At 35.3% G+C, this 27,905-nt stretch overlaps 1 protein-coding gene across 1 annotated transcript in view; it reads right to left on the bottom strand.

Annotated features, from left to right (window-relative positions):
* KLF12 (Kruppel-like factor 12) overlaps positions 1–27,682 on the bottom strand; it is a 371,693-nt gene extending 344,011 nt beyond the window's left edge. The window contains exon 1 of the mRNA XM_004680096.2: positions 27,392–27,682. The gene's annotated coding sequence lies outside the window, so the exon portion shown is untranslated. The remainder of the gene's footprint in view (positions 1–27,391) is intronic.
* Positions 27,683–27,905: the final 223 nt, after the last annotated feature.

The following is a 27,905-nucleotide window of genomic DNA, read 5'->3' as shown; positions in this document are numbered from 1 at the left end:
GACATGTTAGTCAAGTCATGTGTGGTTATTACTGTATTTGTCTCCAGTTCCTAGTTCTCTCAGCTTTCTTCTCTGCCTGTTCAAGACACCCCTATTTTACCAATCTCACAGACTGAAAATACAGTTAAATCTCTGACACAATCAAGAGTGAATAATGCGCTATCAAGAAAACATTTTCCCATATATAAGTTCACCAATAAACAATGTTCCTAATTAAATCTATCTACTTCTAAATTAGATTTAAGAACAACAGACCAGTAATATAAAATAGACCAGTTATAGGAAACCCACAGACACAGGCCACTGTGGGATAAAGTATTTTAAACTTGACAGTAAACATTACCAAGGCTGTATGGGTTCCCTTGATGTCCTGTTCAGGTTCTACAGTAACGACTGTACTTTTCCTCTACATCTCTTTACTGATTTTTATTAATTTAATTAATTTCTAAAATTATTTGCTGCATATCTGTTTTTCTTTTAGACAGTAAACTGCATAGTCCGCAGTGGACTTGGTAATGATCATACTCAGAACTCCACTATTGCCAAGTACAAAATAAGTCAGTGCTGGGAGACAGCTGTTCTTTTCATTTTTTTTTTAAAGAATTATTTATTTATGAATACAGAACTGGGGTACATGCCAGAGGTGTAGGGACAGTGAGAGGATTCACCAGAGAGAGAGTGGGGAGCAGAACAGACCGACTAACGAACTACACTGCTGAGGAGAAGCAGCAGGTGGGTCAGGAGAGGTCTGTCACACCATGTGGGTCCCTCTATGGCAAGGATCGAACTCATGCTGAAGTGGCTTTAGCTTCTTAGTGCTGTGCTTTAACCTGCTGCGCCACCAGGGAGGGCCCAAGTGTTCTATCCTTTGTATAAAAACAAAGGATTTGGGGCTCTCCCTGGTGGCGCAATGGGTTAAAGCACAGCACTATGAAGCTATCACACCACCAAATTAGTCCCCACGAGGCCTGGCAGACCTCTGCAGACCCGCCCGCTGCTCCCCGCGGCAGTGTAATTTAGTCAGTCTGCCTGTTCGGCTCCCCACTCTGTCTCTGGTGAATCCTCTCACCCCCGACAACTCTGTATGTATAAATTAATTTATACATACAGTTCTGTATGAATAAATAAATTTATACATACAGTTCTGTATGTATAAATAAGTTTATACATACAGTTCTGTATGTGTAAATAATTTTTGAAAAGGGTTTTTTTTTATTTGACTGGTTTATTGTTTTCATCAAGTTTGGGGAATTTGGGGTTTTTTTCTTTTTTTATTTTATAACAGTTTATTTTTACATCATTTTGTACATTTTTTTTTCCATCTCAATTGTAATCCCCGCGGGCTTCCCATCACCAAGTCACCCGTGTGCCATCACCATAATCCTGTGCACTTCCCTTCTCACTCCCCCCACCCCCCGTTTTTTATACCATTCCCTACTCCACCCCCGCAAAATGTCTCTGGTATATGGTTGTTCATTATTTTTGTTATTTTCTCGCCTGGTCCATTATACTCCTGCTGTGAGTGAAACCATCCAGTATTTTTGTTTCTCCTTCTGGCTTATCTCACTAAGCATGATCTTTCCAGCTCCATCCAAGTTGCTGCAAAAGACATGTGTTTCTCTTTTTTGGTTGCTGAGTAATATTCCATTGTATATATGTACCACGTTTTTTTTATCCAGTCATCTACTTTTGGGCATTTGGGCTGCTTCCATGTTTTTCCAATTGTAAATAAAGCAGCAATAAACATGGGGGTGCAGGTATCTTTTTCAATCAGTGTTTTTGTGTCGAAAGGGGTTTTTTTTTGATAATTGTACTTAATATATCTCTCAAGAAAGATGGAGGCACAGATATACAATTCTAGAGATCTTTAAGTAAGATTAGGAGCTATAAAATTAAGGAAACAGTAACAACAATTTCAGAATTCTTAAAATCAAAATATTCCTAGAAATATAAATACAGGGGTTTGGGTTTTCAAAATTGGAAAGGAGTGTTATCTCTAACTTTATCATAGATTATTTGTTTAAGTGTTTTTAACATTAATCTGATTAATGGGAAATTAATTGGGAAATGGCAAGCGAACCTAAAAATAAAACCACCTCATTCACATATTTGAAATTAGTCTAATTACAACATCATACAATCCACAGTAGAATAATTTGACACTATTGTAGGTTTCCCACAAAGCAAAACAAAACAAAACAAAAACTGCTGAGAAGCAAAGCAAGAGGACAACAGGAATGGGGAAAGAACTTTGGTAAAAGAATAAATTCACAAATTCACACGGAATGAACGCACAGGTATATTCTGAGCTTCTCTCACCAGTGTACAAATGGTGTCTGACCTGAACACGTTCATTGAAACAGAGCTTCTAAAGGAAGACCTTATCCATGAAAGCATGAAGTGTTTATTTAAGTAATTCCATGTTTGAGCAGTGAAAAAAAAACAAACAACAACAAAAAAGAGATACACACTGTGCCTAATGATCTCAAATGGAGAAGAGTAAGAAGGTTGGAAAGTGAGGGGAAAGAAAGGGCCTTCTATACCATGGAAAGGGTATCCAGAGAGGGAAAAGACAGACTCAAGTCCAGACATTGATACTCTCAGCATCACCTCTTGTAATAAAATTAAGGTACTTAGAAAATAGCAATTTCATGTCAGCTTAAAAAAAAAAATGGTGTAACTGATTTTCATATACTTGATTGAGCCATATTCTACATAGCTGTACACCAAGTAACAGGGAATTCAAGGCTATTTATACAGCACTATCCCTGTCCTCAAGGCACTCACAGTCAAGTATGCTTCATAACCACATTAGTACTTACTAGCCAGTGAATGGTTGAATCTATGCTTCACCTGCAGACAGGAAATGATTGCAGCACCTTAAACAGGTACCTGTCTGAAGTGACAGTGAGAATGGTTTGATAATAAAGTATTTTACAGCTGCCGTATCCCTTTTTTTTTTTAAGCTGGACGTCTTAAATCTTGAGCTTAAGTTTCAAATAATTTAACAATGAATTTCTATTTAAGTATCTAAAGAGCTAAATTTTTTTTTCAAATATTGGAAATAATCGTAAGCTTATTATAAGAGGAAATTAATAGCTTCTAACTCAATAAAAACTGAGGCTAATATAGGATACTTTATCAATGAATTATACTTCCTTTTACTCAACACTATACTTCAAGACATTTTTTTTTCTTAATTTTCCAAAATTTTCCTCTTATTCATGGATTACAATGGTATTTTCTGAAGAAAAAGTTTAAGACGTAATTCTCATAGGAAATCTGCCTTTTAAATTGGGTTAACACCATAAATTAAATTATGTTCAACAAAATATAACAGCTTAGAAAACAGAAGATTGTATTATGTTAAGCAAAGGATTATTAGACATCTGCTTCAACAGAATATTGTTAGGTATTTTTCTCTATCTGTAAAGGCAGGAAAATGTTTACCAACTCAAATCTATCTCTATTGACAATATAACACAGACACATTAGACATCTCAATAATATTTTCATTCTTCTGTATTATGATAGTGAATTCTTGGCAAGGGGTTTAGTTCTAATAAAAAAAAGTTGAAGGGAAAATGGATAGAGATGCTTCTATGAGAACTAAGTCTATTCCACATTCAGTTTTTTTTTTTTTTAAAGATTTATTTATTTGTGCATACAGAACTGGGGTACAGGCCAGAGGCTCAGGGGCGGCGAGAGGCTTCACCAGAGACAGAGTGGGGAGCAGAACAGGCAGATCGACGAGGTACACTGCTGAGGGGAGCAGCGGGCGGGTCAGGAGAGGTCTGCCACGCCATGTGGTCACCTCCGGGGCAAGCGGGAATCGAACTCATGCGGAAGCGGCTTTAGATTCTCAGTGCTGGGCTTTAACCCGCTGCGCCACCAGGGAGGGCCCACATTCAGTTTTTAAGAGGAACTATCCAGAGTAGTGTCCCTCTAATATCAAAATTTATAGCACAACTAAGTTAAAATAGAGAAGTTAATTTCAAGATAACCGCATTATAAAAATAAGAGTAAAATGACTCTCATGTTCGTTGCAGCACTATTTACAATAACAAAACTATGGACACAACTTAAGCGCCCCCAAACAGACTAATGCATCAAGAAGATGTGGTATACTACACATGGAATAACACTTAGCAATCAAAAAAGATAAACTCATGACATTTGTGGATTGATCTGGGAGGGCTTATACTAAATGATATAAGTCAGAAGAAGAAAGACAAATACTGATGATGGTTGTACAAATCAGCAAATTAAAAAAAAATTAATTGTACACTTAAAAAGTGAATTTTACATTATATAAATCATACCACTATAAAAGTGCTTAAGATATAAATTATATGTGAAATAGATGAAGAAACCAGATAAAGGACCAGATAAAGGCAAACACGAGAATGTTGCTTATAGAGCTAAGACATTAGGAGGCAGAACTATGGATGGTTTGGTAGTAGGAACACTATATTAACAGTACCCAAAGGAAGGGACCCTATATACTTCCAAAGATATGCAAGCCAAAACTACCTCAATAAAATAAATGAAAAAGAAATGAGCAACTGTCCTCCAAATCTACCTGCACTTGCTCTTGAAGTATACTATTATATAAAGTAAAGCTTCTTTTCTAATTATTAAAAAAAGCAAAGATACAAGGAAATTGAAAGAAAAACTACTGAGTACCATTATGATGCAAATAGTATATATAAGTGCTTTATATCATGAACACTTTGCAGAGGTATAGTTTATGTAACATAAAATTTGTTCAATAAATTATTTTTTTTAATTTACTGATCTGTACAAACATCAATATAATTCTTTATAAAGTACCCAACATCTAAAGCATCCCGTGTATTTCATATAAATGGAATGTTAATAAAAAGAAGAGAAAAAAAGGATTATGAACAAATCATTCGTTGCATCATTTGTTTAGTTGTGACACAGGTAAAGGAGAATGTAGATAGGTAGTTAAATATATATATATACACACATATATTTAAAGAATAAAAAGCAACTTCAAGGAACCACATATAAGTGGTTTCAGAAACTATAAATATAGGCAACCCTAACACAAAAGTATTTAGTCGTGAGCTACATGTTTTTAACAATTTGTTTAGGCAATATAAATAGGCTCATATACTACACATTAAGTCCTCTAATTTATATTCCATAAAAATACTAGCTAAATCTTTAATCAGGTAACTTTTCTTTAACACTTTACTTCTTCACTTATGTTATTATTCATCAAAAAAATGTATTATGGATTTTAACATTTCATAGAGATGAGAAAATGGCTCTCTCTGGATTAAAGTATATCCACATCCCCTTTAATAAATGTATATGCTTTCTACAGTAGCAACAGCATCTTGCCCATGTACATGTGATTCTGGTTTTCTCTGAATCTTTTTGGATCAACTTTCACATTAAATTCCTACTAAGTACAACTGCTCTACAACTTTTGAAGGAACTCTAAATAATGTTCATTTAAATATTTTTTTTCTGCAAAAAGCTAAGTAGAACTCAGTAAAGACAAACACCATATTCACATCCAAAGTAAATTCAGATTTTTAAATATATGTGGAAATTTTATCTAAATTAATAATATGGTGAGTAACAGGTTTTCAATAAACTCCAAAATGTGGAAATTATGAATCAGATTTCCCAGTAAAATACAAATAATTAAATGCAAACAACTCTGAAATAACCAATTAAAATATACAAAGACGACTCTATAATAAACATGACTATTTTTTTAAAAATCATTCTTAAGCTAGTCTACTTATAAAGACATAACCACAAATATCATGAAATTAAGAATTGCTTTAAACTACCAAATGGAAAAATTTTAAATATGCTATATTTAAATTTATGCTACTAAATTTGAAGATGGCCATTACTTTGGAGATAACCATGAATATCAATCAATATAGATTTACATGGAGAATATATGACTGAATCCATCACTATGGAATAGATATGATGGGGTGCAAGGGTAAAAAAATAATTATTAACAAAAGACAACATATAAACATTAGATGTCCCAACATTTCAAGGACATATTTAAAATAAAAACAAAGCATCTTGATGCTTTATGAACTGTCAATAGTACAGAGAAACATGGGAAACTTGCTTATTATTGAGAAGCAACATCCTAAGATTCAAAACATATTGTCTAATTATAAATCTATTTGATACTTTAGAAATGTTTATTCTACTCTTGATTATAATTCTTGATTTTAAAAAAGGATATACCCTTAACATGTTGAAAACATCAATTCAAGCCAATGGAGATTTCTTATAAGAACATACTGAATACATTGATTAGTGAAACTGCTCATGTTCTCCACTGACTTAAAACATTTGAAAGCTCTGCATATTTCCAAAGAAAGCATTTCTGTGGGTTAAACTGGCCACAATGGACCTCAGCCCTAGACACACCCAGTATTTCCTGCCTCACCCCAAGCTCAAGCTGCTTCCTGTGTCTGGACAGCCCTTTCCTCTCCCTCCACCCATTCATAAAGCAACCCACCCATCTGGGTGTAGCTCAGGGACCACCCCGCTAAACTGTCATTACTCTTCTACTACACACTATAATTCTTAACACAGTTTAGTTGCCATTATTAGCTATCCAATGAGTTCTGTCTCGTTCTGTAGATTGGAAAGTAGGGAAGTGTTTACTAATAATTTCTGCTGTCTATAGGCCCTAACCCATGCCAAGCACTGTGAGGATACTTTGCACATAGGTTCTATTATCCTCTCAAAAAAAATGCAAAGTAGATAGTATCCCCATTTCACAGTAATATAAATGGGATTCAATCACCAAACAGCTTCAAAGAAACAAGATTCTAACTTTTTTGCCAGGTTCCAACTATATCACAGTTGTTCTGAATTTAATTGAATTGACTTGAGATTTTCCTCTAAAAGGAGGTCAGTGGGGTGAGAGCAATAGCTAAAATAAGAAGAACGAATCGGAGCGTAAGGATTCAGGGTTTTGTAACCTAGAAATAGAACATGAGTACTACGTGACGCACAAAAGAATGAAGAAGCATTCTAAGTGTGTGCTTGAAATTGATTTCTATAACATAATTTGTATCCAAAATTACCTTTGCCTTAGCAAATTTTATGGATTCACGCAATCTCTGTATTCTGTACAAAAAAAAGTACAGCAACTACACTAGTCTAATAGAAACTTTAATTGTAGACATCTTTTGAAAGAGCTTTAATATTCATTTCATTTTAAGCTTAGTATAAAGTCTTTATAATACCTAACATGTAACTGTTTTCTTAGAACTAAAAGTAAGTCATCTTTGAGATATCTATACTATTTAACCTTAAAAGAACTGAAAATAATCCCAAAATAATGTATTGACAATTTCTAAAGCTATAAACTCTTTGTTTAGAGTCTTTTAAGCACTGGGAATGTGAAAAGGGAAGACAACTGAATAACAAAACTCTTTTACAAGATAATTTGAATTGTCCAATGCATCATTCACCCTAAAAGAACACAATTTTGCTGAAGTATCTTTAAAAATACAAGGTCTTGAACAGGGAAACATCTTTGCCAGTGAAATGGAAATGGTCTTTTAAAAGTGTTATTAGTTACTAAAGTGGAAATGAAATCTTTGAAAGTGGTATTAGTGAGAAATTTACCAAAATGGCATGCTTCTCCTTTTTGAGTCTTTGAAATACAAGCTTTTAGGGTCCTACTTATAAAAATTTAAAAAGAGGCAACAATATTAAAGAAACTTAAGCATTTTTCTTGGTCATTTATAAACTTGTTAAATATCTGTTTAAAGTTGGAAAGTTATAAACATCATTCAGAATTTGGTTCAAATTTTAAGTTGTTCATACTTAACATGTATCCCGTATATCAGAAATACTTGACTTTTCTTTCAACTAAAAAAGACACCTCATTACCATAGAGCAGGAGTCAGATAGAGTACAGAGCCCGTTTTTAGGAGACCTGCTCCACAAGAAAAGTTTTGCCCATTTTTGAAGGGCCATAAGGGCCTTTACATTTTTAAAGGGTTGTAACAGACAGGTATAGATAAACTGATGCTGAATATACATATATTTTCACATACACACATACCTCCAGAGACCTTATGTGGTCAGTAAATTGAAATACTTACTATCTGGCCCTTTACGCAAACATTTACCAATTTCCCACCCCCATCACAGGGTATAAAGGATTCTTTATAATTGTGGCTTAATGTGGAGGTCACTGACATCATGCACATCATACTAGACACTAAGCTATGAAAGGGACTGAGCCAGGAAAATTAAGTGGTAAAGTATGAATGAACAGTGGGCGATTTTTTAAAAAATACTTTACTTTTACTATAGAAGACAGACTCCTTGAATTGGATCTATGACTGCTTCAAATTGACAATGGAATTACGGAAACTGTTCATTCACAACACTTGAAAATAATGAGGTCTTAGATGGGGTGCTAGTTCATACACATTTATCCCTTTCTTTACTCTTGCTATATCCTTTCCCCTAGGTCCACTTACATTCAAGCCAGGTAAGATTCTTCAGTGATTCCTCCAAGCCCTCCAAATTAGCAGTTAGTTACTCTCTTTAAGGCTGATCATCACCAGAAACCAACTTTGTTGGATACTGATCCCAGGACTTAAAGTAGAATACTTAACACCCTGTGTTGGAGGTGAGGGATTGGTAAACGTTTGCATAAAAGGCCAGATAGTACGTATTTCAGCTTACTGATGACATAAGATCTCTGGAGATGTGTATGTATGTGAAAATATATGTATATTCAGCATCTATACCTATCTATTACAACCTTTTAAAAATATATCTTATGTGCCTTCAAAAATGGAAATTCATGGAAAGAGAGAGTAAATGGTAGTTGACAGGGGCCGTGGGGGAAAGAGAAATGGGGAGTAGCTTATGGGTACAGAGTTTCAGCTTCATAACATAAAAATATAATGAATACAGCACAACAATAATATACTTAACACTACTGAGCTGTAAACTTAAAAATGATTAACATTAAATTTTATGTTGTTTATATAATAATGAAAAAGTTTTTCTAATGAAGATTTTAAAATATAGTTAAAAGAATTCAATACATGTCTTTTCGAATTAGTCAATCAAATCTAACAGGGCAAATGTTAGAACATAAAGCAATTTAACTAAAAACAAATCAATAAAGTGAGTTTGATAAATGAAAAATGAAAATCACATTCCTTAAGGAGAAAATCATTCAAAACTGTAAAGAACACTTATAAAAATAAATCATATGATTAGACTTAAAGAAAATCGCAAACAAAATGACTCACTTTCCACATTACAATCTTATAACATAAACTCAAATTAAAAAGCAAATACAAAGTTAAATATCTAAAAATAGGTAACATGCACACATTTTAAAACACATTTCTAAAAATCCCTGACTCAAAGAAATCAGTAACATAACTATAAACCATGTGGAAACAGGGTATAGGAGAATAAATCGTCCACAAAAAAAAAAAAAAATAGTTTTTAAGTATATTTAGAGCACTATAGCTAACTTCCATGTCTTTAAGGTTGAGAATTTGTTAAAAAAATTAAAAATAAATAAAAAGTACACAGATGGTACTCCCTGGTGGCACAGAAGGTTAAAGCAAAGCATTAAAAGCTAGCCTCAGCCACTTCAGTGCAAGTTAATCCCTAGACCCAGAGGTGATCCACAAGGCTCAGCAGACCTCTCCTGACCCACCTGCTGCTCCTCTCAGCAGTATATTTTTTGATCTGCCTGTTCTGCTCCCCACTCTCTCTCTGGTGAGTCCTCTCACTGCCCTTGCACCTCTGGCCTGTACCCCAGTTCTGTATGCATAAATAAATCTTAAAAAAAAAAAGTTACAGAGAACAGAAACCTATAAACATTTAAGGTAGAAGTATGAAAGTGAAAACAAGTAAAAAAACAGAAAATACAAAATTCCAGAAGTCTTTAAAATTTTTTAAAGAATAACAGCAAAGAAACTTTTGGAACAATGAAGGAAAAAATAGACAATAGTGGGGATAAAAAAAGAAGTTATATTAGTATTACAGGAGAAATATAACTATGCATGAATGCTGTCCTGGGGCAACAAATTTAAAAATCCATAAAGGAAATGAGTAATCTCCTAATTAATATTTGACCCAAAAAGAACATAAAAGCTTTTACAAGGAAAATATACAAACAAACTGGAGCAAAGAAATAAATATCTACTACTGGAAAAAAGTAATAAAACCATGATCCTGTGGTTCACATTACAGTAGTAACATCTAAGGAAGCAAATACTCCAATTACAACCCATGGAAAGACATAAAAATTTTCCAATTCATCTACATAACCACCATAAAAAAATCTGACTCAGCAACAAGAAAATTTTACAAACCAATTCCACTTGTGAATACAGATGTATATAATCTAAATATCATTCTAAATGACCAAAGACAATCAAGCAAAGTTATAGAAGAAGAAAAAATTATGAAAAATCTGGGTCTGTTCCCAAATGCAAGGATAGTTCAATATGAACAAGTCCTCAAATACAATGCTTTATAACAGTCCATCAACGGAGAAATAAAGCTAATTGATCAGCAGATGATTAAAAAAGACACCTATGATAATATTTTATGGACATTCAAAAACAAAAACTAAGCACATTTAAGCAAAGTAAGCACAGAAATAAAACATTACATAATGAATGAATTCGTATTTTTGAAAACAAAGCAACCAGGTAAAATTAGGTTTCCGCAGTTAACAAGCCTCTTCATAGAGAAACAGTTCACCGTTTGGACATAATGGAAAAGGAGAGAATCAAAAAAGAAGGTAAGAAACAGATGAAAGGTGTTTTCTAGAAGAGGTTGAAATATAAAGGTTTTCTTCAATGGGAATAGTGTGTTTTACAAAATGAAAAACTTTTAGATCTGTTATACAGATCTAGTTATGCTTTTATATGTTTTTTAAGTGAAATCTAATTTCAAAAATATTTTAAGCAGTGAGGAAAAAACACTAAAATTTTAACAAGTGCTTAAAAGCTTAATGTAGACTGGCAAAGTCATTTGGTATCCTAGGACATCGTAACTGCAAGGACACTTCACAGCCACTCCAGGTGCACAGCTTACTCCAGGTGCTGAGACCACAGACTGGAAAACATACAGGAGAGCTGTGAGAGCACCCCTTCTCTTGAAAGTGCTGGTATTCAAGTAGGCCTCAGTTGTTAACCATGGTGGGGTGGAAGGCAAGAATAAAACCTGGCCTCATCCCAGACTACAATCTCAAATATTGCTAAAAACCACCTGCTGCAGGGACAGGAAAAGTAAATATTTCTGTTTCCTCTAAGCAAAGGTGGTACAGTTCTAGAAAAGGAGTCGAAGAAACTTGTCAATGGGAAAAAAAGCTACTCCCCTAGGTCAAAGAATAGCAGCTGTTAAGTGAAAAGCATAAATCACATTCTTCTCACTAGGAAATATAAATCTGTTCCTGAGGTAAAGTAGGAAACTAACTCAGGTCCAGAATTTTGCAGTGATACAAAAATGGGGTCATACTGGTGGGAACATAGAGAGCTCACTTGCAGTTAAGTCTTTCACTGACACAAGACCACAAGAGTTCGACTACCACAACTGAGGAATAGGCACACCAGGGCTATTTACAGATGATGTAAAGGAAATAAGGCTCCACCCATCCACACATCTACAGACATTACTACTGGGACAGAAGCAAAAACACAGAGAAAAGCCCCAGTTCAGAGCTGGTTAAAAGTTAAAAGGCAGCGCAGAAATACTGATAATAAAAATTATTCTTACACTCAATCTCACCCAACTATCAAGGTAAAAGCAATGTACTCCTGGAGGAACTTAAAGTCTCTGGGAATGTGAGAGTCCAATAGCAATCACAAAGCAAAAACTCAAAAAAAAAAAAAAAATCCACTGATCAAAATGATTCATCACCCCCCTCTATAGACACTTTCACTTTGCAAAATAATTGAAATATATATTTCTTTCTCAGGATAATAATTATTTATCTCAGTCACTACTGCTCTTTTAAACATAATGGCAGCCAATTACAAATGACAAGACAGCAAACAAAGCAAAAAAATTGCCAAGTTTTATCAAGGGATAAGACTACCAATACAATAAAACTCAGATAAGGCAGAGATGCTGAAACTATCAAACAGGGACTTTAAAATATCTATGAATAAAATGTAAAAGAATCTAGAAAGATGGAACACATATAAAAAGGGAAATTCAGCAAAGAAGTGATGAAAAGCCCTATGAAAATGCTAGGCAACTTTATATCAAACATGAGGAATTGGTTCAAAGAGCTAACAACAGACCATATACAACAGCAAGAATTAATAAACTGAGGGTATATCAATAAATATTATTTGGGCTGGAAACTGATAGAAAGAATGCTGGAGGGTGGTTTCAGAAGTACTAAGACCTGTGAGACGATTATTAAGCAGACTAACCATTTATCAAAATAATTCAAAAGAAAAGAGAGTAATAGAAAATTTAAAGAAAAAATGGATGGGCAATTAAAAAGGACAAAAAGCTACAGATCAAAGAATCTTAGAGAACCCCAAGCAGATTTACATGATAGTACATCATAGTCAAATTTCTAAAACTTATGGAAAACAACCAGATAAAATGAGAAACAAACCTAAACAGAACAGAGATCATAAAGCCAAAGACCTCCTTAGAAATCATGTCATGGGTAGATAAAAGAGTAACATATTGAAAGAAGTGAAGAAAATAAATCAACTTAGAATTCAAATTCCAGCCAAATTATTTCAGAAACAAAGGCAAATACTTTTTCACACTACCAAGACCTAAGCAAGTCTCTGCCAGTGGACATGCACTATAAGAAACCTGAGAAAGTTCTGCAGGAAAAAGCAATATGATAGTTAGAAATTTAGAATAAGAAGAAAAAGAATTCCAAACTAAAAAGGAATAAAGAAGGCTTTTTTTTTCTGATTTACAATCTATGTTAACTAACTCATTAAAACAAAAGCAGTAATGAGAAGATACATGTTTATATCATGTATAAGTAAACTATATTAAGAAAATAGCACAAACCAACAGAGAAAATAGTGGTAACAAACTATTTTAAAACCCTGACATCATAAAGAAAGTTTTATATTATTTGAAAACAGACTGAGATATTAATATATATTCTAAACCCTAAAATAATCATTGAAGTTATAAAACAGAGATGTAACTACTAAGTCAACAGTGAAGATATAACACTAAAAAATAAGCATAAAGAACTCACTACTTAGGAGAAAACAGAAACAAAGAACAGTCAAAAAATAAGTAGAAAACAACTACCAAGTCAACAAAAGGAAACTCAATCGCATAAAAATAACAATTTTAATGTAGATGATTCAGTCACTCCAAATAAAAGCTTAAGATGGTAAGAGGGATTTAGAAAAGTAACACCAAATTATTGTCTATAAGGGAAAACAGTGATACTACATAATGATTAATAATTCAGTTTAACATGAAAACATAACCTTAAATTCACATGCAACCAATTACAAACCTTCAAAATACATGAAGCAAGAATTGATAGAACTAATAAAGAATTTGACAAATTCACAGTTATATTTAAATATTTAAATATTTCCTTCAATAACTGTCAAAACAAAACCAAAAATATCAGTTAACAATACAAAAATCTTTGAAAAACATTAGTCAACTTAGATAAATGACACTTCCAGAACAAAGGGCTAACTTAAATTCACAAATGCTCTACTTGTTGATAGCAGAAACACTGCTGTTGATTGCATATGTAACATTCACCAGTAAAGACCATATATGGAACCATTAAACAAATCAACAAATTTTTAAGGATCAGTATTAGGCATACTCTGAAAACCACAGAACTAAACTGAACATCAATATCAGAAAGAAGTCTGTAAATCTCCCAAGTATTTCAATATTAAACAGCATAGTTCTAAAATAATCTAATGTCAATGAGGAAATTTCAATGGAAATTAGAAAATATTTAGTAGTGAATGGGAATTAAAAATAAAAGTGCTTAAAGTAAAATTTAAAGCATCATATCCTTACATAAGTAAAGGTCTCAAAGCAATATTCTAAACTTCCATATTAAGAAACTAGACAAAGAAATATTAAACCTATGTAAAAAGAAGATGCTGTGTAACTGAAGTAAAAAAAAATAACAGGAGTCAATGAAGAAGAAAAACATTAGGGAAAAGAAACTAATAAAACCAAAACTGGGCCCTCCCTGGTGGCGCAGTGGGTTAAAGCACAGCACTGAGAATCTAAAGCCGCTTCCGCATGAGTTCGATTCCCGCCTGCCCCGGAGGTGACCACATGGCGTGGCAGACCTCTCCTGGCCCGCCCGCTGCTCCCCTCAGCAGTGTACTTCGTCGCTCTGCCTGTTCTGCTCTCCACTCTGTCTCTGGTGAATCCTCTCACCCTCCGCATCTCTGGCCTGTACCCCAGTTCTGTATGAATAAATAAATAAATCTTTAAAAAAAAAAAAAAAACTGGTTCTTTCAAAACATCAAATATATTTATAATCCTATAAGCATTAAAAAACAACTTGTAACAGAAACATAAAAAAATTATCTTACAATCTTAGAAATTCATTTAAAACCATTAGCCAAGAAAGGGTCATTCAAAAAGTACTATGTAATCTGAACAGCCCTATATACAACAAATTGTATTTATACTTTCCAAACTTCCTACAAAGAAAACAAATGCCTCTAATTGCAGATGAATCCTCCTGACTGCTAATGAAAAATAATACCGATGCTAGAGAAAGTAATCAAAAAACACAAATAAGGATGGAACATTTCATGTTATCTTAGGAGTTTCAGAATAATATCATGAAAGCAAAATGAAACAAAGACATTAAAATAAATAAGCTATTACTATTATCCTACTTGAATGTAGATTTCTAATTCCAAAAAGAAAGTATTAGAAAATTAAATTCAATAAGAAAATACATCAAATGTAAGTCATACACAAGGAATGGAAAATTCTAAAAACCAATATATACAACTGATTCACTATTAACTCAATCAAAAAGAAAAATGTATTACCTTCATAGACATAAAATATCCAAGAACCTGTAAGTTTAATCATTAAGACGACAACTATTACAACTAAAACAATTAAACATTTAAGTATTTTCAAAGCACAAATAGAAGATATAAAACAAATATAAAGACATTCACATTCTTGAATCAGGATGATATAATACACCCAAAATAACATTAAAATATTAGATTACATATAATTTAATGCAATTTAAATTGGAATAACAACAGGAATTTTGTGTGTGTGTTGCCTAGACTAGTGGGAGCAATGGATAAAACACTCCTAAACATGAATATTAGTTAAAGGTCTGAGAATATTCTAAGAAAATTATTTTAAAAAGAGAAAAATCTGATGTTATCACAGAATATATGAGAGCATAAGATATGGCAAATATGGAATTGATATTTACTAAGAACAGGATATGTACCTTAAAAATGAGAGTGAGAAAACAGACTGGCTATGCGTCTGAATGTTAGCAGGGGTGAATCCCCTCTCATCAAATACAACAAAATATTCCAAATAGACTGAACATCAAAGTGGTAAGTATAAAAAAAATTCTAAATGTAGGAGAGTATTGTCTTATTTTATCAATGTAAAAAAAAAAAAAAAAAAAAAAAAAAAAAACAGGACACCAGAGAATGATAAAATCAGTTATACAAAAACTAAAAATAAAATGTCAAATGATACTTCTTTTCACAAGAGACATAAGATCAATAGGTAAGACATAAGATCAATTTCTGGAAAAAATTATTTGCAATGCAGATTTAGACAAATGGTTAGTAGCTTTAATACAGAAAGAACTCTCACCAATAAAAGACAATAGAAAAATGAGCAGAGAATATGAAAAGGCAATACTTAGAAGAACAATTCCAATTAGCTAGAAACATGAATAGGCATTCAAGGTCAAAGGAAGTCAGTACCACAAATTAACACTGAAATATCACTGTAAAACTGCTAGACTAGAAGAGGGTCAACTGTTACTAATGCAGTTTCCAGAAAGGATATTTACCTACATTGCAATGTGGTAACATTTTGAATCAGCAATCCCACCCTGGGAATTTATTCCAAAGTTCCATCAAAGCATAGATATAAAGATATTCATTACAATATAATACAGAAAACTTGAACAAAGTCTTGCCCACTAATAAAGTAAAAAATATGTGTTGGAATACTATGCAACAGTTTAGATTGTGCATGTGAGAGAGAGAGAATGGATTACAGCTGTAGCAGCTGAATGACAGAGAGAATGGATTACAGCTGTAGCAGCTGAATGATGCATCTCCCTCAGGTAATATTAAATGAAAAAAATAAGTTATAGGGCCCTCCCTGGTGGTGCAAGGAGTTAAAGCACAGCACTAAGAAGCTAAAGCCACTTCAGCATTTCAATCTCCGCCCTGGAGGTGACCCACATGGCGCGGCAGACCTCTCCTGATCTGCCCGCTGCTCCCCTCAGTAGTGTACTTCAGCAGTCAGCATGTTCTGCTCCCTACTCTGGTGAATCATCTCACTGTCCCTACACCTCTGGCCTATACCCCAGTTCTGTATGCATAAATAAATAAATCTTTAAAAAAAATAGTTATATAAGAATATCCACAAAATAACCCCAGTTTTGTAAGCAATGATCACAAATCCCTGTATGTATATACATGAATAGCACATACAGTTATTGAGAAAAATAGGAAATTACACTTCATTCTGGTGACATGAGGAAATAGTGATTGTTGGTTAGTGGAAGAAGGTGAGAGAAAAATACAAAAGAAAAAAATTTACTAAAGCATAGTTTTTTTTTTTTTTTTAAGATTTATTTATTTTTGCGTACAGAACTGGGGTACAGGCCAGAGGCTCAGGGGCGGTGAGAGGCTTCACCAGAGACAGAGTGGGGAACAGAACAGGCAGATCTACGAAGTACACTGCTTAGGGGAGCAGCGGGCGGGTCAGGAGAGGTCTGCCACACCATGTGGTCACCTCCGGGGCAGGCGGGAATCGAACTCATTTGGAAGCGGCTTTAGATTCTCAGTGCTGTGCTTTAACCCGCTGCGCCACCAGGGAGGGCCCTAAAGAATAGTTTTTAGTCTCCAGAAAAAAAAAATTTTTTTTGTCCGAAAGATGCATTTGTAAACAGTCAAAAAAATGAGTTTCTGCAAAGCAAAGTCATTTTCTACAGATCTTAAGTGTTCTTTGAAAAGTTAACCTAGGCTTCCCTGTGGCACAAGGGATTAAGTCTCAGGAAGGGATGAAGCTACAGGAAGCCCCTGCAGCACAGGTTCAGTCCCTAGCCAGGGAGCTGACCCACATGGCACAGAATTAGACTGTACCTAAAATTCAACTTCCGGTTTTCTTCGGAGTATGAATGCCTCCATCTGTATCATCTCTTCAGGGATTCATTAGCTTGATCTCTCTGGGCTGTTATATATGGTTTGTTTGTCTTTAAATATCCTTTTAAAATGTAATTTGGAAAGAGGTAAGAATTCTTTGTATAATATTCACGGAACATCTCACAGAAACTAGTCATAAGAAGGTGAGATCTCTTAGCACCATGTATATTTTCAAATCTTTGACTTACTAACTGAAAGGTAGGAAGATGTCAGTGGAATGAAACAGAAAAATTTATTGGTGTTAGAAATCAAAGTTCTCATTTTATATCTCCCTAGTATATTGTCAGGATAAAACAAAAACCACTCTGGAAGCTACCTGGCAGCAAGCTTTTTTTTTTTTTTTTTTTTTACTAACCCATACTTCTCAAGTATTGAAGGTGTCTTAATTCCTAAGCTATTTATAAATAAAACAAGTGCTTCAGCCAAGGGCTGTAGTATTGTCACAGTAAACTCAACAAGGGAATTCAGTATACAGTAAGTATTCCATCAGTGCTTTATGGAGACACATTAAAAGTTAATTACTTCCTTGTTATGTATTTTCTCTAAGTAAATTATTCTGTGCATTTGCTCAGGTATCCTATACTGATATCTCTAGCAGAAAAATTAATGGATTCCAGGAGTCACTCTTTAAATATCCATACTCTTTATATTTAATATAAAGTTTCTTACTGAATATCCCTTCAAACAAAACTGATAGATTTAAACTAACCTGTTAAACTGATTGGTTTTCAAGTTTTCCTCCATTGTTTTTTAGCTAAAATAGAAGCCCCCCCCCACACACACACACCCCAGTATTTAAAATATTTCCTGAAGGCTAAAATTCCCATCACTTGGAGCTGGAAGGGGCTACACTTAGTGAAATAAGAAGGAAAAAGAAAAAAAAAAACATTGGATACATTCATTTACAGGAGGGATATAAGGAAATCAAACAAGGGGTAAGGAAAGGGAAAAAAAGAGAAAAAAAAACTAGCTGGCAAGCTGTAAGTCTGAGACACACAAGGGAGGAGGAGAATTCTAAACAGGGACAGAAGAGCATATGAGACAATGGTGACAGTTCACAGGTAACTTGGTAGAGGGAATTTTATGGGGACTACACCTGAGAGGAAAAAAATCAAACATGCAAAAATGAACAATAATAAAAAATAAAATTCCCATCACTTACAATTAAAATACTATATATCAACTCTCTTGGGCAATATGAGGAAACTTCATTAAAGAGCTTCACATAAAAAAATGTCTTTTTCAATTCATTAATCAATCACTATTATTATTGTTTCGTCCAAATAAATCTGCCACATTCAAAACATTGCACTCCCTACTGGCCATGTGTATTTGAAGATATATTTTTGGAAAAGAAAATTTCTGATGATAAGTTTACCAAAACATCATAAAATCATCAGCTTTAGAAGATAACAAAAAAGAAATTGTGAAGTCATGGCAGTTGCCAAAATAAATGTTTTTCATTTGTTTTTGTTGTTTATAGGTTTGCTTTTTTCTTTTCTATAAAATATAAATTTTTTTCAGGGTGGAGTTTTACTACAGATCCACTGGCAATTGAAAACCTTTGCTTTCCCAGAGGGAAATAAGTTTTCCCTGACACTGTTTAAACAATGTATCTAGCATTTGACCCATTTATCACAAATTACTTTCTATTATCCTTTTCTATGCATCTTAACTTCCTTGATTTTTCAGTTCATTAATGATACCAATTTTCATATGTAATTGTTGATATATGGTAAGATTCAAATGGATAAATAAGGCTTGTGTATAGATAGAATGTTTTATCATTTTTTATGCCTCTGACTTTAATCAAATAGCAGAATGCATATGAATATATTTACCACTGGAACACCCTGCAGCAGTTACAAACTAAGATAGCTTTTTTGGATTCACTCTGATAATGTGTGCACTTATCAGGAAACAGACTTGTTTTAATACAGCAAACGTGTATTAAAATATTTTAATAAACATAGTATATCAGCATAATCTACAACAAGTAGGGTAGCCTTCAAACATCATATTTATTTGTATAATGGTCCCCTCCTTTTTTTTTTTTTTTTGCTTCACAATAAGAGTAACACTGGGATATCACATTTAATGCTGTGTAAATCTCTGCCTCAAAACCAAGCAGCCAGAGACCATGATTGCTTTTCCTAACACTAGAGAAAAGTAGTTTCCATGTCTATAAAATAGAAACCATAATATCACACATATGTATTCAACGAATATTTAATTAACAAAGGAAGGAATCTCATGTTTTCATATATAATATACTCCTTAAAACTTATATAAAATTCAAAAATGTATCCATCAATGGACCAGAGTTAAGGTTTAAATGAGACCCATCCCCAGCGACAAAAGATAAATTACAAAATCTATAATAACACACGATCTGTTAAATACTGTCATTAAAAAAAAGATGTATAGCATTTTGTATTATCTTTAATCTTATTATTTTTCACAATTTACCAGCTTAAGTCCATTAAGCAGTTTCAATAAAGACTAAGTAGAAGCAGTGATTTCATTTCCAACCCCCATCCGCCCCTTCTTTCTATTCATTTATTAAAAAAAGACAAAAAGTAGTAAAAGTTTTTGATAATTTTTGACATTATTAGCAAAAGTGTCAAAGACAGAAGTAAGGATGCAGGGAACCTGTAACTTCCAGATAACAGCATTCCATGACAGCTAACAAAATGCAATCAGCCACTGATGCTCACAACTCAAAACCCAGTATATACAAGGAACTTCATGGGTTTCCACACAAAGTGTTCAAAATGTCAATGATCTGAAAGTCAACTCTACTTTCCTGCTTAGTGAAGAGTATAAATTAGGTAGGATACCACATAAAAACATACAGTGCTTCTGTATTTATGTATTAGTCCAACATTGCCTGCCACTGTCTACAGGTTTCATTTTGGTAGAAGAAAAAAAACTCAGGAAAATACAGAACTGCAGAATGCTTAATAAAGTTGACTGCATTTAGCTAGAGATGAAAAGGTATAGTTAGGAAATGACTATGATATTTCATTTAGCTACTGAAAAGATGTTCATGGAAACTGTTTTTTTTTTTTTTTCTTTCAGTGAAGTACTTTAGCCACTATATGATCAGTCACTACTTTAGGTACAGTGCTAGAAGCCAGTCAAAAGATTCTTTTCCTGCTCACCAGAGGCTTATTATTGAGAGGGGACAAGACTAATCAACAAGCAATCTACCAAAAGGACTATCACATGCTACAGAGACACACACAAAAAAAAAAACAAAAAACAAACAAAAAACAGACTGGAAGCCAGCAAATTCTTAAACCAAAGGAGCATAAATAAGTCCAGAAAAGTGATATTTACAATGATAGCTACACATGAACCCAAGTTTGGCAAGGTGTTCATATAACACAGGAAGAGTCTAAAATGAGTTACACTGATGAACTAGTTGAGTCAGTTCCTTTGCTCTTACAATAATAATAGTGTTTAGGCAGAACGTGAAACTTTTTTTTTTGTGTTTAACTAGATAACTGAAGATTATGCAAAATTAAGTCTTTATTTTCACAAATTTATGTGTAAATAATTTACATGGCAGGAAAATGTGCCCATGTACATGTGTTCAATGCAGATTCAAATTCCCATTAAAGATCTCCATCACATGGGCTCTCCCTGGTGGCACAATGGGTTAAAGCACTGCATTAATGATGCTCTCCAAAGCCACTACTGGCTTCAAAGTCACTGCTGCACAAGTTCAATCTCCAGCAAGGGAGCTGGCAGACCTCCCCTGACCGCCTGCTGTTCCCATCAGCAGTGTATTTTTGTACATCTGCTTGTTCTGCTCCTCACTCTGTCTCTAGTGAATCCTTCCACCCACCACACCTCTGGCCCGTACCCTAGTTCTATAAGCATAAATAAATAAATCTTTAAAAAAAAGAAAACTCCATCACCTACCTGTTTTTTACAAATTTGAAATAAGAGTTCAATTTGTTATCTGAAACTACCTTTACTAATACAATGTTATATTCTATTCTAAATTTAGTCAATCTTGCCTTTCACAAATAAGGTAATATAAACAGATGCACTGATATTTGACTAGGCCTGCTATACTGTTATAGTTTAACTAATAATATATGTGTCACAAATACCACAGGTTTAAGTTCTTTCTTAAAAGTTATCAGAGTAACTGAATTTAAGAGACTTCTGAACAATTGAAAATCCTTGCTATTGAGATCTAAACAAATTGTCTTTAGCATCCATTGCATTTCTCACTTCACTATGTCCATCAGTGAGAAAAAATTACTGACCCTTCTCTAATTGCTCCACATTCTTTAAAAATTGCAAATATAAATCTTTCAATTTTGTTTTTCAGTATCTGGTTCAACTTTAGTTGCTCTTGACACACAGCAGCTAGTTTTCCTTATGTTCCTGGGCTTTTTGCATATCTAGATTCCATCCAATAGTATGATTCTACCTTTTCTGTGTGTATATAACGTGTGTTATAGTGCAACAGTATTTTAATCTAACCAAGAGCCTTCAGCCATAAATCAGACATAGCTTAATCAACAAAATCTTGGCTTTACAAGGGAAATGAAATTCAATAGACAATTCTAAAACTATAGTATAACAGCACAAATTTAATGATTCTATAAAAAATATTAAGGTCATTTCTAATGACCCGTAGATAGAAGCTTTAGTTGATTCATTAAAGAAGAAGTAATTGTTGCTAATCTCTATTTTTTTATTGTAAATGCTCATGGGAACTATACTTTTATATACCTTTCCTTTTGAAAAACTAAGACTTCACCTACATTATATAAATTTTAAACGTCAGTTACTTTTATAACAGCTACTTAGAAACTTTTTTAAGAGTGACTTTCTCAAGGTCATAGAGCAAATCTCTGGTGAGACAGGAATGGAATTCATGACCTTTGACTGCCAGAAGTTTCTACCCACACTCGGAAATTCCTTCTCCATAAGTGCAATTTATATGCTCACTTTAAAAGGCTGGAAAGTTCATCCCTTTTAGGGAGGGGTATAGTGGGTGGTTTTCCTGTCATATCATTTGTCATATCATACAAGTACTTTATAGTTTCACAACATGATTTTCATATATGTTTTCTCATTTTACACTCACCACAGTCCTATAAACTAATTAATTTTTCCACTTTACAGACTTGAAGAGATTAAGAAATTTAACCAAGGTCATCCACAGTCAGTAAGCAAGAGAGCTCAATTCAAACTGTGAAATCTCTGCTACAGAGACTTCAGATCCCAGGATATATAATCTCAGCAGACACCTGATTGTGAAATATTTTCTTTAACGTTATCTATTTTGTTTTTCACAATAATTTATCTTGGCTGCCATTTACATTTGTTGGTTTATTTTCTTTGGGGCATAGTTATTTTCATGTTGTGCTATGGGTTTGTTTGTTCATATCAAAATAAAGTGAGAATAGTATTACAAAACATGCTTTGAAAAACAGACTGCTTGAGGGTTTTTCCCCGTTTTATATAAGTGTATTCAGAGTCAGGAAAGAGTCTTTTACCATAATTACTTCTCATAACCAACATGGAATGGAGGGATGAAGGTTCAGACCAATATGAAGAATCTTAAAACTTTATATAGCTATACACACACACACACAAAGCAGTAGATATATGTATATACCTATTATTGTACATGTATATTAACATACACATCATACCAGGTATAGCCAGTATATCATTTAGTACACGATTCCTGACTTTGTAGGCCACCAAGTCACAGTGGCATCTCCCACAACCCCGGATGAAGGTGGGAAAAACTACCCAAAACTCTCCAATTCTGTTTTCCTTTCATCTTCCATCCAGTCATGCAGCCAGCAAAAGAGTTTTCTGCTACTCCATCTGTACCTAAATAGCAATGGTCTTTGGGAAAGCCCAATTAACAACCAATATTCAAATTTCATATACCATGAAGTCTGCCAGAAAAATAAAAGTATGACTTTAAGTAAAAAAAAAGACAGGAAGAAAGCCCTTACCAGAGCAGATGGGGGGGGGGGTGAGTTTCTTATAAATGACTGCCAAACCAAAACAAATTTTTATGGAGCAATAGGACTACTCAAGTAGCCACTTTTATGACAATAAACACCCCAAACCAAAATCCCTTTGTAACATAATTACTGAGAATATATAGAGAAAGTAACCATTTAATCCACAGCATGTGTGCTCTACCACAGAACTCAGAGGCTGACATCAGATGGGTGTGGCTGGTCTAGGCCCCTAACATGAATTGAAGTCAGACAGTTCTCTGGAATAGTTTGGGATTCAGAAACTAGGCAGGTCTTTCAGAGCCTAAGGCAGCTGACCTTCTGGCCACAGGGCGAGGCCCATCTGTTTTCTTGCATTTTGATTTTGGGAGAGGTACTTGTGGTGGATGAGTTAAGGCTGTGGTTGTAGGGTGTAGCCAGTTATTTCAATTTAATATTTTTATCCTTACATTTTGTACATACTCAAGCTGTGCATAACTCTATAGGCTAAAAAAAAAAATAAAAATGAATTAAAAAGAGAAATAAAATGATAATTGTAGAAAAATACAGATATTTCCACTCTTTTTGTATTTCCACTCTTATCATATGGTATTTTTTATACTATAAATGATAAATGTAAGCAATTGCAACCTATGTTAGGAATTACTAACAAAAATGAAAGTTATTTTATTTTTTTTTTTTAGAAAAGAGAACTGGTATCGCTTCTGATAAAACTATTTGGGGACTTTTAGTTCTTGTTCATAAATCAACATGGAAGCACAAGTTGGGAAACTTATTTATCCAAAGTAACAATAATAATTATAATAATCACCTTCCAAATGAGCTTGTGCCACTTCTAGCAGTGTAGACTACAAAACAGAAAAAAATCATAGTGACATACCTGATTTTTAATTTGATTATTCTAAGGTTATTTAACTCACATAAATACTAAAATTCCACATCTGGCAATACACAAAATATCCCAGACCGTTACATATTCAACTCATTAACGTCATCACCTCACTGGTAAGGTTACTCAATAGTCCATATTATCCAACACTTGCTTGAATTCAAAATGCCTTCAATATAGCTCTGAAGGTCTAGGCACTTATGCCATCTAGGCAGAGATAAAAATATTGCTATATTTACAACCAAATGGCTTCAATAAGTTGGTAACAGCCTGCTTTATGCTGTAACATCTAAAAGTCACTCAGTTTGTTAAAGTTCATATTTACCTTTGAGGTTGGTCAGTAAGCTCCAAGAAACATATATATTTTTAAAGGGTCAGGACACTCTCATTATGATATGCCCGGTACAGGCAAGCATCCTGATTTGTTTTTCTCTGAGCCAGGGAGAGCGAGCTGACCAGTGTCTGCAGTCTCTTCCCTTTCTGTACACACATAGACAGAAGCAGTAGTAAACAACCAACAGCCAAGAGTTGCTAAGGTCAAGGTCTCAAGTGCTATCCAGGACTAGCTTTCTCCAAATGACATTCAGTTACTGAAAAGGAACTTTCTGGAGGAAAAAATATAGTGAGGTTTCATTGACATAGTAACTTTCATTCAATAAAAAGTGATACAAAGTATTCCAAAATAAAGTTGAGCTGAGGGAAGGTTCTTGTAAATATGTATTACTAAGTAATAGATAAATAATTAAAGCACCTCAAACAGAAAATCCTCAAGAATGTTTTGTTTACCTTAGCTATATTAGTTACACCGTTTTGGTCACAAATTATGAAAATTTTACAAGAGAACATTCCAAATTTTACCATCTTAAGCATATTTCATAATAGTTATAAATTAGAAGGCAGAAAAATAAACCTCTTTCCCAAATATAAATTTCAGCCAGTTCTTGGATGCTCAAATTGTTATGTGCTGAAGTCAAAGGAGCTTAATATACTCAAGCTAGTCTCAAGATTGACCATGCCGCAGCAATGAAGACATAACTTATGCAACTGAAATATACGTCCTTCAACATCCTATTTTAAGACTCGACAGTTAAATCTTTCCTAGTCTTAAAGCATATCCCTTTATTGCAAACAGTTTTATAAAATGTAAAAATTATTTCCAATAAAAGCACAGCCAGGGTTTGGGGGGAAGGGAGAGAGGGACAGGGGAAAATCACTATTTTAATTAAATGCCAATTTCAGAGAACATTTATTAGATGATGGTAATATAGCCACTCTTCAAAGTGACCACTCCTATTCTCATCACAAACTACTGGCTGTTAAAAGCCATCAAATTTATTTTAAAGCATTTACTTAACTAAACAACTCTATCCTCCAGTAAGAAAAGGGCATGGAAGCGGCTAGGTGGGTTTGCAGAATGACGTGCATTTGATTGGCAGATGTCTACCGAAGCCACTAGATGCACATGCACTAAATGTAAATAGAGCTGCTCTTCTCCTTGGCGCTACACGGAACCTGAGAGAATATCTAAATCGATTCAAAATAAAATATCCGAATGCTTGGCCGAGAATTCTATTAGCCAGTGGAATTGCTTAAAACAATCCATAGACATGGATACTTAAACCATCTGTACAGTTAAATTAGAGAGCTGACAAATATTAACCAAACAAACTGTTTATCCAGATTACACATTCCGTTGTACTAATATTCTTTAACTCAACACAGTCAGCTTTTATCAACTAAATTAAGGCTATTACTATTAAAGTATGCAAAAAGCGCAGGGTGAAGGGGGCTGGGAAGCTGCAGGGTACATAACAAAGGAATTGGTACTTTTTCCAAGCATTTGCCACAAATGCACTTCTCAGCATAACTGTTGAGTGCACCCCACCCTTTTCTCCAAAGATAAAAGTTTTCAAAGTTCTAATAAGCAGCTCTCCACCCAACAAAAGCAGGACTGATTCTCCCGGGAGGGAAGCAGCTAACGCGAACAGCAACTAATGTCGCGGAGGTCAAGTCCGAGTCTCCGAGCGAGATTCTAAGGCAAGAAGTGGCTCCCCGGCCGGCTCCGCAGGCTTCCCAGCTCGGGTGGACGTGCGAAGTTGCCCCTTGTCAACTCCGGCCGGGTCCCCCGTAATTGAAAATAACAGCCACCGGCCAGCCTCTGGCTACCTCCATGGACCAGGCACTGTAGCAAGTGACAGTTACACATCATTACGACCACAGACAATAATGAATGTAGCACCAGGACCACTATTCATGCCAACAGTGTCATCTCCGCTTAACCCCTTCCCCTCCACTCTCCAGCGCACACCCACAGCCCACAGAGCCCCGGTGCGGCAGTTATTCGCCCGAACTCGCTCTATTCCTGGGGGCAAACTACTTCCACAATCCCCCTCCCTTTCCCCAATTCAGTCCTGGTGTTTTATTTCTCATCTTTGGCGAACTGTCAGGCAAACACTGCAAGCAACAATTCCACTAGGGGTAGAAAAATATTTGCTTAATTCACGTTACTTGGTAGGTTCTTTAAAAAAAAAAAATTGGGGGCGGGGGGGGGGAGAACCTCTTTCTTCTCCACGAATCCGACCGACGCTACTTGCTTTGCAATAGCATCGCCCTCCCTCGGCCCCCTCCCGCTTCCCAACACTTTCCCCCTTTAAGAACACAGACCTACCAAAATGATTTAACTTGAGCAGATGACAGAAGGAAAATAAAACATGTTAAGAGAATACGGTCTGATTTGGGATGGCAGGAGGGAAAAAAGAGGAGGGGGTTGTTTATTTTGATAAGAAACAGAATCGGCACAGACCTGAACAGAAGCTGCAGAGCAGGAGAAATTGTTTTCTTTCCCTCATAGAGTCCCCCTGTCTCTCCCTTTCTCTCTCTCCCTCACACACACGCGCGCGCGCACACACTCACTCTCGCACACACACGGCGTCACCCGCGCACACTCACACGCACACTCGCACACGCACGGGCAGAGCCTCTCAGCTGCTCTCTGCAGTTCTCAGGAAATGAATGGGGGGCAACCCAGGGAACTGTTGTACTTGCAAATGACTTACCCGGATCACATGATGCGCTAAATGTAGGGTGGGCCGGTGGGTGGAGGCTGCCGAGACGCGAGCCCCGGTCTAGCGTGGGGAGCCTCGCCAGGCCCGCATCGAATTACCCCGGGGCCCAGCCGAGGGGGTTGCAAGACGCCGCTTCTCCTCCCTCGCAGCCCGCAGCTCAGGAAACCGGAGAGGCGCGGGGGGTGGGGTGGGGCGGGGTGGGGTGAGGCGGGGAGGTGGGGTGAAAACACCGAACCCCCAAACAAAAGACCTCCGGGTCCTCCTCCCCAGAAACAAAGCCCCGCCGCTGCGGGCGAGCCCCGGGGTGGGGCCGAGGGCGGGGGCGGCTGCGGGGAGGGGCTCGCTCAGCAGGCGCTAAGTCGCTTTATTGCCATAAAATGGGGCCCCCGAGCCGCTCCGCCCGAGGATTAGGAGGCGGGCTCTGAGTGTGATGGTTGAAATCCCCTGTGGGAAACTAACCCCTCCCCGCTCGCAGAGGTAGAAGGCAACACCCACTGCCCAGCCC

Source organism: Condylura cristata, unplaced genomic scaffold, assembly GCF_000260355.1.
Source record: "Condylura cristata isolate star-nosed mole 26May11 unplaced genomic scaffold, ConCri1.0 scaffold00010, whole genome shotgun sequence".
Classification (NCBI taxonomy): Eukaryota; Metazoa; Chordata; class Mammalia; order Eulipotyphla; family Talpidae; genus Condylura; species Condylura cristata.
The sequence above is the reverse complement of the archived record's forward strand: the minus strand, read 5'-3'. Positions and strand labels throughout refer to the sequence as shown.